Genomic DNA, 12736 nt, shown 5'->3' on the forward strand with positions numbered 1-12736 from the left:
CTCCTTTGCTCTTATTGTCAAAAGCTTATATGAACCAAGCATGTTGAAAACCTCATCTCTTTTACATACTCGAGGTTGTATTGTCATCAAACACCAAAAAGGGGAAGATTGAAAGCATCTAGGCCCCTATTTGGGTTTCGGTGATTAATGACAATACGAGAATACTATGACTAACATGTGTTTTGTAGAGGCAATTTAAGTTAGGTTATGGTAATGATGATTGATTGGGTAATCATGGTTGTCATGCCCCTACAATGGAAATCATTTTAGTTTTTAAAGGATGGACGATAAAGTTAAGGATGGACTAGTTCTAAGTGTCGTTTAGTGTTGAAGAGACACTTAGAGTAGTTTAGGACTTTTTTTTCCTTTGGCCATACTATTAAGGGGGTATGGACTAGTAGCTTGACCTAGGTGAGTCTAGTGGGTTAGGTGTGGTGCACACTTGTTAAATCTAGCACTAGGTAGCTCCAGAGTAGCCCTAAGATCAATTGGAGCAAACTTCATTCACATATGATTTTGAGTTGGAAGTGAATGGAGGGTGAAATGACTGACCAAACGTCGGTCTGGTTGTGACCGGACACTGAAGGGTGAGTCCGGTCAGTTCATTTGACCAACTAGACTCGTCTGGTTGTGACCGAACACTGGGTGCCAAATTCCGATCAACTCTAGAGAGGTTCCAAAGAGGGAGTTTTCTGATCAAACGCATCTGGTTAGTGCTGACCGGACGCTAGTCAGGATCCGGTAACTGACCGGACACTGAATAGTGAAGTAACCGGACTCTGGGTGCCAGCGTCCGGTCAACATCAGTAAGGTTCTAGAGAGTGTTTTTCATGATCGGACACGTCCAGTCAGTGCTGATCGAACGCAGGTCAGAGTCCAGTCAAAACTTAACAGCTCTTTCTGACACAGTGGCAGGGGTAACTGACCGGAACATCCGGTCACCTCGTAGAGTGATGACTCAGCCTCCAAACATTATGTTTTGTATGAGGGGTATAAATACTTACTCTACTCATCCAAGGGAGGTCTCTTGCCCATTTGTTCAGCTGAGAAACACCCTTGAGAGTACAAAGGAGAGCAAGAGCCTAGTGAGGTGATTGAGATTTGAGAACCCAAGATTAAGGCCTCATTAGTGCAAGGAGAGTAGCAAGTGTGCATCCACCCTTCTTATTAGGCTTGTTGTGGTCAAGTGAGAGTTTGTGCTTATTACTCTTGGTGATCGCCATCACCTAGATGGCTTAGTGGTGATTGGGGGTTTGGTGATCATCCAGCGGAGCTTGTGGATGACCCAACTCAAGTTATAAGCGGTTGTGGATGATTCTCCATGATGAAGTGTCGAAGAATCAGCCCGTAGAGAGCACTTGATCCTTGCGCGGATCAAGGGAAGCTACACCCTTGCGTGGGTACTCCAATGAGGACTAGTGGGGAGTGGTGACTCTCCGATACCTTGGCAAAACATTATCGCGTTCCTTTCCCTCTCTTTACTTTAAGCACTTATATTTGAGCAATTCATTTCATATCTTTACATTCCTAGAATTACCATGCTAGAGTAGGATTGGAACTTAGGTTGTAAACTTTTGTGTGGTAGAACAATAGAATCACATTCTAGGCACAAGGGGTGAAGTGGGCTAAGTATCAGACTTAATTATTGCAAAGAATTTAGAATTAGCCCAATTAACCCTTCTCTTGGGCATCTTGATACTTTCAAAGTTGAGTGGCTAATCCTTTAGAAAATAATTGTGAAAATACTAACACACATACACATGGTGGTGTACACTTGGTGGTGTTGGCACATTTACAAAGGAGATGAAGTTGGAGTTGATGTGGATCAACTCGGCGATGAAATAGAGACGAGAAGGGGTCACTGTGAGTGATTGGACGCTGGCCTCGACAGGACCGGCACATTCGGTCAATAGTAGTAATGAGCGTGCGGTCTCAGTCTTGTGACCGAACGCTGGCGCGAAGAGTGACCAGACACTTAGGGCCTGCGTCCGGTCAATGCTGACGTACGCTGACATGGTGGCGTGAGGAAAAGGAGTGACGCATGGCAGTCAAAGAATGACCAGACTCAGGTGCTGCATCTGGTCGTGCAGGAGCAGACGCGTCTAGTCACGTATGACATATGGTGATGCAGGCGACACTGAAATTGGCGCATGGGCGCAGTGCTGATCGAACATTGGTCTCCGTCTGGTCACAAAACAGAGGCTCCGAGAGCTCTCTGGAAACGACCGGACTCAGGCGTAGCAGCGTCTGGTCACCCTCGTGGTGCATCCGGTTGCAACTTAACCGTTGAGATCGGACGCTCAGCATTTGAAGCCAAGGATGACGTGGAAGCCATCCATTGATCGAACGCTGGCAGGGTACGTCCGGTCGATTCGACCGGCGCGTCCGGTCGCTACGATTTTTACCCAGTGAAGGGGTAATGGTTATTTTTGCCTGTGGGACTATAAATAGAAGTGGTGGTCGGCCTTTGGCCAAAATCTTAGAAGAGCTTAGCACACTAGAGCCTTGGTGGCTTATGTGGTGGTGTTTGGGAGCCCTCTAAGGCCCTGTTTGGTTGAGCTGTGGCTGTGGGAAAAAGCTGCTGTGGGCTGTGAGCTGTGGGAAAGCTGCTGTGGGCTGTGAGCTGTAGAAAAGCTGAAAGCTGTTTGGTTAAACAAGTATAAAATATACCTTCTATCTTTATCTCTCTTGAAACAACTATGGAAGAGCTTTTTATTCCACCAATTTTGAAAAGCAGAAAGCCAAAAGCTAAAAGCAGGGTCAAACCAGCTTTCAAAAATGTACTACGGAAAAGCAGCTGCTTCTAAAAAAGCAGCCTCCAAAAGCAGCTCCTTTGGTTGGGCTTTTGGCTTTTGGGGCCAAAAGCCAAAGCCAAAAGCCCAACCAAACAGGGCCTAACTCACTCTAGCTTGATAGTGTTCATCCGATTGAGTGAGTGAACGATTCTAGTGCGATTGCATCATGAGGTTGCATCGAGTGGCACTAGGTGGTCGTCTTGCAAGCCGGTGGTGCTTGTTACTCTTGGAGATTGCCACCTCCTAGACGGCTTGGTAGTGGTCTCCATCAAAGCCCGCAAGAAGCTTGTGCGGTGCTCCAGATAAGAGCTTTGTGAGGGGCATTGTGCTCGCCCCGCGGAAGCCGCGAAGAGCAACTCTAGTAGAGTGAGATGCGAAGGGCGACAAGTGGTTGGACCGGGTCATATGCTAGAGCTTGTGGTAAGCACTCCACATGGGAGAGTGTGACTTGCGGGTCACCACTAGCAAGAGGACCGGCGACAACCTTGGAGCTTGTGTCAATAGAGACATAGCGTGTTGGCAAGCATGTGAACCTCGGGAGAAAATCACCGTGTCAACATTATTCTTCCCGTTGGTTTGCAATCCCCTTACACAATCTTGTAATTACTTTTATCTACATTGTGCTTGTGTAGTTGCACTTGCAATTAGTTAGCTTGTGTAGCTCACTAATTACCTGCTTGCTTGTGTAGCATAGAAGTAGCTCCCTTATGTGACTAATTTAGTTTGTGTAACCTTGTTAGTCATATTGCTTAGTTTGTGCAGCTAAGTATTTGCGCTCTCTAATTTGATATTGGTTACCTTGTTATTGAGCATTGCTAGTGAGCTTAGGGGCTTTGTACTTTTGCTTACTAGAATTGTGTAGGAGCTCTCCGGTGTGTAAAATACTAGTGACATAGGTTTGTGTGATCTTACTCTTAGAATTGGATAGGTGAGCTCTAGCTAGCTTGGCACCTAGTTGCTTAATTAGGATCATTGCAATGTGCTAGAGAATATAGATAGAGGGGTGTAGTCTTGGCTATACCGATAGTTTTAATTCCGCACTTGTTTCGGTTAGCCGGTGCAATTAAGTTTTAAAAATAACTATTCACCTTCCCTCTAATCCGCCATATAGACCCTTTAAGCAGCTCTTACAAAGAATGGAGGCTAGGGTTTTCCTTTTTTATTTATTCCAAGAAATAATCTCAACCATTGATTTAGGAACCGGGTCAATGGTGCATAAGTACTGGACTGGTGGGCTATTTTTGCTGGGCTCAATTGCATCCTCCATGTGGAGAGACAGCCAACACTGTTTAACTCCGAAGGAATAGATTGGTACCTCCACTGAATCCATACCACCTTCAATCCAGCTAATGCTGAGGCTATCGCCAAATTCTGACTCACGACAAGAAGAACGGAGGATTTCCTTGCATGGCAACCAGAGAAGTCTGTAATGTTTTTGTGCAAAGCGCATATGACACAGGCTGCAGGAACAAATTAGAGAGGCAAGCTCGGCGTTTAGAATCCTATGGGTGATTTAGACACAGAATATGGAGCGCATTTTGAATCCTTCATTCATGAACACTTTCTTTCCATACCCTAAAAATCGGTAATGCTATGATTAGAGCGTCTGGACGTCGAGAGTCTCTCCGAACGCTAAGTGGTCTCACCGTGTCCACGTATTATTCACCGCAGGTGAAAAATTTTGATACCTCCCCTTAAGTGGCTACTCAGACTTATCTTCTTCTCTTCCATCTCATCTTTCCCTCCTCCATATCTTCGTAAAAATCACAGAGCATCACCGTTGCTTCCTTCACCTAAATTGACCACGCCGCCTTCTCTCTCAGTTGCACAGTGCCTCCCAAGCCTGTTCCCCATCCCAACATGATGCTTCATCGCTGCAAGGAGACACCGCTGCCCCTAGCCGATGGTCGCTGGGCACACAGGCCAGGGTGCCTCTGGTCGTCCCCAGCCGAGCCAAGGCACCCACGAGCGCCATCGGTGTTGGTGGTTCTCGCGCGCAGCAGCTTGCTGTTGGCTCCTACCCCGACGGTCGGAATCGACCAGCCCGACCTCTCCCCTCCCCTATGTTGCAAATGTAGGTTTCAAGTGTTTTAGATGTTTAAGTGGTATATTGTAAATATTTCATATAAATGTTACAAAAGTAGATCGAGATGTTGCACATGCTACAAGTGTTTTAGAGGTATGTTGCAAAGTTTTATTGAAAAATGTTTTATCTATTTTTAATCTTACGTTGCAGCAAGTGTTTTTTATATTGCAAGTTGTAAGTTTTTTATCTAGATGTTGTATATATTTTACATATATATTATAAATGTATGTTTTAAATGTTACATCTATTTTAAATGTCCGTTGTATTTAAGTGTTTGATGCTCGAAGTGTTTGATGTTATTCGGGGATGGGGTGGGAGTGCGCGTGCGAGGCGACGAATGGGGGCATGCTGCGCGGGTGACGGATGGGAGCGAGCTGCTCGAAAGTCCGGTTACTTCTTACGCACGCGGCAGCCGCCGTTCCGGAACGGACGTCCGGGCGCTACACTCCCCTGAAAAAAAATTGTCTCGATTCCGTTCATAGTTTCCTGCTTGTAAAGAAAAAGAAAAAGAAAAAGAGTAGCCGGCACTCCAGAAGGCAGGGGCCACCCTTCAGCGTCACGCACCCTTGGCCACACCGCGGCACCCATGACCCACCCACATCTTCCACGCCACCACGACTCCACGAGAGAGTGAGGAGGGTTTAGAAGAGAGAGAGGAGAGCAATTAACGCTCCTCGGCTGTCGTCTCCCCCGAAACAGCAAAACCCACCTCCCTCTCCTCTAGCAGCGCCGGCGGAAACCCCAAACCCTCGCGGCTGGAGCCTCGCAGGTGAGCCGCGGCGCCGATCCTCCTCCTCCTGTCTCCCCTTTTCCCCAACCTGCATTTCGTCGGGAGGGGGATTTCGATTTTGTTTTCTCCGGGCGGAACCCGACTTTACGGCCCCCTTGTTTCCCCCCTTTTCGTTCGTTGCGCGTGATTTTTTTTTTCTTTCTAAGATAAGAATCGCTTGTTCTGGGAGGTGGATGGCTCCCTTACCTTTTTCCCCGAGCAATCAAACCTAGATTTTCCTCCGCGAGATGATAGATTTTTTTTTTTGGATGCCCATGCCAAGCGTTAGGTCCGCCACTGGGCTCCAGTTTTCGGTTCCGTAAGGGTTCCACCATTATAGGTTATGTAGAAATGTGTGTATTTAGACTAATCTCCTACGGAGTAGATGCGAAGGAATACCTAATACGCACTTACTTTGTTGCTGCTGGTTTGGGCGTTATGCTGATCATGCTTGTTTCACCTGGAATCAGTTGTTACTCCTGTTAGGTTATGTTACCTTTGCCTTCAAGTTGTCTGCATCTGTCACTGTAATCTCAATTTGCACAGTGATGAATTTCGCATATTAGTTTCTATAAGTTTTTTTTGTTTGCCTTTTGTAGTTAACTACTGTACCATTCACTGGTGTGCCTGTGCCTATGGCTCCTTTACTTATACGAATTTTTAATCAGGACCATTGTTCAATAGAATTTTCTTAGTTATGTTGTCACACTCCTGCTGTGGGTGTCCACATGGGTCTTATGCATGACTGCTCTGCTCTTGTCAGAATAAGAAATGTTTTTTTGTAGATAGCAGCCCTAGTTTTTAGTTTGGTTCAGTATGGGTATTCTGTACTCACTGCATAAACAGATACTGTTTCCTTTGGGCTGATGAAGTCCTTAAGAGCTCAATTTCCTACCTTTTTCATCTGGCATCTGGGAACTGTGCGCTTGTCAATGCGCTAGACAGTTTCATGCAACAGAGTTCCCCCTTTGCTTGGTACAACCACGTCTTAATGTCATTGTTTTTAAGTTTTATCTTACACCTGAAATATTTAAGGAAATGGACATTATTGTTATATCAACTAATAAAACATATGACTTTGTAGCTCCACATGTGTGCACGTTAATTGCCATAGCTAAGTGTCATTACCCTTAATTGTTCTCACATTTCATCCCTTCAGGTAGTGTTACTCTCTTGCTTTCAACTTCTAATTGTTCTAAAAATTCAGTCCTTCAGGTAGTTACTCCCTTGCTTCACTTGTATTCTTGGTTGTATTCTCCTTATTCAGTGGTTTTTGCCAGATAAGCATACCCTGGCAATGGGTGCTGCTGGCAATGGCAGCAACCCATACTGTTCACATGTTGGAGAAAGAGATGACAAAAGTAGTGACATAAAATTAGGTCCAGATTTTACTGCAGCTGAAATGCAAGCGAGTCCTGTCAATGGTGATTTATCTTTTATTCGTGTGAAACTGGAGCAGTCATGGTTAAGTGTACAAGCATTCATTTCTGAGCATGTGACCCCTAAGGATATTGATTTGGATTGGAGCAAGGAGGTTGTTGTTGGGCTGGATGGCTTCAGATATGTAGGCTGCAATGACCTAAGAGATGTTGTACTGAATAGCTTGCACGTGTTCTTCAAGACTGCAGTTGATATCTTATCCTGTCAAGGGTACACTGAGGATGCTGTTGTAAATGCTGTCGTGGACTCTGCACTCTGTTATCAGTTTGATGGACCTATCACTAAGATCGCTGAGCATGCACGCACATTGCTACAGAGTGGCAACCATTTGGTTGATCATTCCTACAGTGAGAATGTTGACACGGTTCTGCACATGTTGGGTTTGTATTTTCTTTGCAATGCATCAAGTTTGCTTAAGAAATACTGTCCATTTTTCACCTTGGGAGATGCATTGTGGTGCATTCTGCTGTGTGACATGGATATATCTATAGCTCGTGCAGCTTTTGCTCCCATGAGTGGTTATGGGAATGGACAATCAGAAGGCTATGCTCATTGTCAGAGTGACTTATGTGAAGGTCGTGAGAGTGTAAATGAGTTATCAGAAGAATATAGTTGCAGTGCCACAGAATCGCCTGCACTATTTGAGCCACCTCGATCTGAAGCAATAGAAATGACGTGGAGCAATTTTCTGACAAATTATATAGTTTCATTTCAAAAGTTTGGAGGGAAAACCCAAGATGCTCCTTCTGCTCAAGATGAAAATTCTCCTTCAGTGCCTAGGGCTGTTAACAAAAAGGAAACTAAAGGCAAGCGTAGTAAGACAAATTCCATGAAATCTCAGAAAGACTCAGGGAAGGATTTGGTCGTTTTCAAGAACATCCCACAAGTCAAGGGTATTATAAGTAAAACATCATTAAGAATGCTAAAAGAGAATAAAACATTAACGGCATTCCTTGCATCTGCGCATAGCACTTTGGCAGGCACTTCAGAGGTAGCCAGTGAAAAGGACTCACAAACATCCATGTTAGTTCCAACTAAACCTCGTTCTGGATCTTTCTCGGTCAAAAAAGGATATTCTCCAGCAGTGGTTTCAATTGGATCACGTTCTTATCCTCCTAGCTGTTCCTCCAACTCATCATCTAGTGCAATGGGCAAGGCAGAGCCTAGGCAGCGAAATGGAACCTGATGTTGTACACTTCTCTCTCCCAAATACTCCTGCAGAGGGCTTTGAATTTCATTTCTCACGTGAAGGCTTGCAGACCACTTGGGTTCCAAAAGATAGAAAAGAGGAGCTAGCTCTAAAACTAGTCCAGCGCTTGGGTGAGTTAAAGCTGGAGGTGCAAGTTTGGACAGATTGGGCTAATGAGAGGGTGATGCAGTCAACAAATAGGCTGGTAAATGAAAGGACTGTACTTTTCTCTCTTAAAAAGGATAAGGCAGACTTTGAAGAGCCTAATGTGTTTACAAGAAAGAGGCTTGAGGAGACACAAAGGGCAATAGACAGTACTTCTTGTGAGCTTGATCGTGTTAATTCCCTTGTCCAGGAGCTTACAGATAAGATTTCGCTTTGTAGGCATGAGAAGAAAGCTGTCCAACTACAGGGAGAGCAATCTGATGCAAGTTTGGCTAGCATTTTAAGCAACAAAACTGAGGCCGTGAACAGACTGAAGTCCATGGAGACAGAGAAGATCCTTTTGCAGGAGGAGATTGCTGCTGAAAGGAGTAAACTATCCAAGCTTCTGCAAAGTCTTGAGCAAGCTAGAAGACATGAAGACGTATTAACGGTATTCCAATTTGACCAACCTTGTGTCTTCAAATTTTCTATTGTCATGTACACGCTATTTTGTTGGCTTTCTTATAGTCCCCTTATTTGTTTATATGACTGTACATACAATTTTCACAGCTACTTTGTACCTGAGAATACCAGTCAAATTTTCTAATTTTGTATGTTGTGAAAATGTAAATCCAAGCAGTTTATTTGTAATTAGTGCTTAATGGTCAAAGTGTTAGATTTTTTTTACTGCATGCTTTCTAAAATGACCAAGATCTATGAACTGATGGGATAATTTTATTAACAATCCAACTGAATTTTCGATCACAAAATCCTATTTAGTTTGATAGATTGGTTGTCTATTTTTTCAAAATATGTTGTGTTGAATGATTTTCTGCATATGAAATGTTTGCCCATTTATATCCACAATATAATATATATGTATGTTTTTTGTTTGGTGATATCAGTTTTCTGTCTGTAAAATGAATATTGACACGAAACTACAATTATGTTTTCCTAACTAACTTTGGGAACTTGTCTTACCAAATTCTATAGAAATGTGCATTTCCTCATTTGGGACCTCAGGATTGCCAGGACCTATCTGTTTTGCTTTAGGATACAAAAATAATGACACACATACTATGGTCTTTGCTACCATGGTGCTTGAGATGTCACGTTTATCAACAACTACATAAATACATAATGTTCGTTCATTGATTATCTGGACCCTCTGGGCCTCACTTAGCTCTGCTCTCGGCATTATACTTCTTGTGTCATCATGCTGGTCACACTTTCTGATTTCAACTGCCTAGCGCATGTTATGTGGACAACGATTGGATGATTACCAGCACTAACCTTTTGTTGACGCTTAGATGAAAAATCTCAATATTTGACATTACTTTGCTTGTACATAGTCTACCATGAGTTAATGCTGTTGCCAAGCTTTTTATTCATTTCCCTTAATTTGTTTATGTACCTGCCCAAAGACTGCTTTGTGATCCTTTGGCCGTAAACACTGCAGAAAAGGTGCCAGGAAGGAGAGAAGATGATAGATGCACTTATGAAGCAGGTTAACTTTGAAAGAACTGAGCTTGAGAGGATTGAGACATCAGGAAGAGCAAAGTCTAGCCATCTGTTGCTGAAAGCACGCAACGACCAGGAATGGCTGCAGACCAGTATCAAGAATCTGACACAGCAGATAGGTGAAATGTCTAGCAGAGGCAAGCCTCTGAGCATCACAAACTTCATGGGCCGTCCAGGTTTTGTGATCGATTCTGTACAGCGGGAGCAAGAATGTGCCATGTGCTTGGAAGAGGAGGTTTCGGTGGTTTTCCTCCCATGCGGGCATCAGGTTGTTTGTGCAGGCTGCAACCAGCGCCATCGAGATGGGGGCATGACCGAATGCCCATCCTGCAGATCTCCCATAAAGCGTAGGATCTGTGCTCGCTTTGCCGACAGTTAAGGTGAATGTAAATCCTGGAAGAATCATAGGAAACCTTTTGCCTTCGTTTAGAACAACCATTGTCCAAAACTGAATTAGAGCCAAAGAGCAGTGTAGGCGCGTTTCTCATCTCTCGAGTCTTGACCTCGGTTGCTTTTGGGGAAAATGCAGTTGGAAACGATGCTCGTTCTTCAATGCTTAGTTTTAAGTAGGGTTAGAATGCTACCTTGTCAACCATTACCATATAAATGTTAGCTTGGTTGGAAAAAAAAAAACTTCTATGCTATACTTAAGTATGACGTGGAATGTCTGAGGAAGCACATTGGAAATAGGGGAGTTATCAGGTGCGGAAAACCCAATATATATGTGTGTGCTATGTGTGGTGGTTTGCTGTTTCTGTTCTCACATCATAAGTCTTTTGATACTCTGACGTGGGTGAGGTTATCTTCACATATCTTCTCGCGAGTTGACATTTGCATTCTTTACTGGTGAGGTGCAGCGAGAAGCTGGCGCGGTTCGATGAAACTTTCCAGGGATTGCTGTGCTCATGTGGTCCTCGGTCTAAAACATTTGATCAAAGAGTGCAAGAAGAATTTTAAACGACGTGGTACTCTTAAGATGGCGGCCTATCGATTGATGATGATCACAAATATATGTGAATTAGTTGTTACCATGCATGAAGTTGAGGTACTATTCTGTTTAAAAAAAGCAGTAGGTCCGAATTCTGAAGTTGAGAGTTAAAACTAACTAATGTTTTAGCTGTGTCCTGCCCATCAATTCAGATAGCTGGCTAAGTTACAAATGTTTAGTTCAGAGTAGATGACTGAGTGAAGTACATCTTGTGTTCAACATATGCACCGCTAAAAGTTTTCTTGCTTGCTTGCGACATCAAATTGGTTGTACAATAGAAAGTAACCAAGAAAATTGGTTGAAGAAGATTGTTTGTGATAGCAAATTAATTGGTTGCAAATCCAGTATTTGATGGCTTCTGGTGCCATCCTTTAGCAGAAAATACCTACCTCATCAAGCACATTGTCATGCCTTCCGGGGTGTTGGGTCCATGTGTCATGGTGTTACCGTTTTGTCGGGCCAAACTGATATCTAATTCCAGTTTTTGTTAAAAACTGATATGTTTTTGTGGTCTTTTGAATTTATTTATTTAATTATCTAAAAACCACAAAATGTCCAAGTTTAGGTTGTGCGGGATTTTGCAGTTTGTGTTTGAATACACGTATGTCTAGGCATGTCACTTCTTGTTTTACGTCAATCTCCTAGGATTGTCAAACAAACGTCTTACTTGGCGACTACTAGGAGCAAACTCATCCAAAGTCAAGGTTAGGTCATCGCAAAAAAGTAGTCCTTAGTTTGAAATCTAAGTACATCCTCCATGTATGATCAATTCGAGATGATCTATTTATCCCAAGCATCATCTCTATTGACGATCTCTGTTAACATCACTCCTCGTTCAATATAATCCTAGAACTGAGTTACGTGTGGCATGGCTATGATGGATTGCATTGGGAAAGAGAATGGTAGGAAAGGATAGCAAGGTAACATGGACCGTACTTTTTTCAGTTAATGAATAATATTTTTCTCTCACACCAGATCAGCCAACAGTACTTTTAGTCATGACTTATCAGCCAAACCCGTCCAAACGAACAGGGCGCATGTTTGGCTTATTTAGGTTTGGGTTTTGCCGTGGGACTCATGGCTTATATAATAAATAAAGCAAAAAAACAACGTCCTTATCCTTCTTCCCCTCCGCCCGGGCTCTTCCGTCCCCAAACGGTTCGATGCAGCCGCATCTGTTCTTCGTCCCGCTCATCGGAGCAGCCAGCAAAGAGTGCCTCCTCCGTCCTGCTTGCTAACGAGAAAGAAGCCTTGCTCTGGTGGCTTCATGCGGGGCGACTGACCTGCAGCGCCGGCGCCCGGCGGCCCGTGCGGTGGCTTCGGTGTCCTCCGAGAACGGAGCTCCGAGCCTTCTCCGCTCGGCGCGGCGCGGGTGGAGCTCAACGTCCTTCTCCGCTCGGCGCGGACGGAGCTCAGCGGCCTTCTCCGCCCGGCGCGGCGCGGACGGACCTCAGACCTCCTTCGCTCGGCGCGGCGCGACCTTCTCCGCTCGGCCTTGACGCGCGTCGCGCTTCTCAGCCATCAGCACCACCGCTTCGCCGCCTTCATTACCTGGCATAACCCACTCTTCAGGCCTGTTTGCAACGCAGGACTAGAAAACGGAGGAATGGACAAAATCGCAGGAATTGAAAAGCGAAAAACTACCGGATTCAAAAATATAGAAATGAAAAACATAGGCTTGTTTGGAACATATGAACAAAAATAGAGGAATGAGAATGTTAAGATGAAGATAAAACTATTGCTAACTAGATTAGCACTAATCATTGCACTTAAACTGAATCAATAGTGTCATGGCACCTTTTAA

The 12736-nt window shown here is 44.2% G+C and overlaps 1 pseudogene; it reads left to right on the forward strand.

Moving 5' to 3' along the window:
• Positions 1–5545: 5545 nt before the first annotated feature.
• Positions 5546–11175, forward strand: LOC136549599 (putative E3 ubiquitin-protein ligase RF4; annotated as a pseudogene).
• The last annotated feature ends 1561 nt before the right edge of the window (positions 11176–12736 follow it).

This window comes from Miscanthus floridulus, chromosome 4, assembly GCF_019320115.1.
Source record: "Miscanthus floridulus cultivar M001 chromosome 4, ASM1932011v1, whole genome shotgun sequence".
Lineage (NCBI taxonomy): Eukaryota > Viridiplantae > Streptophyta > Magnoliopsida > Poales > Poaceae > Miscanthus > Miscanthus floridulus.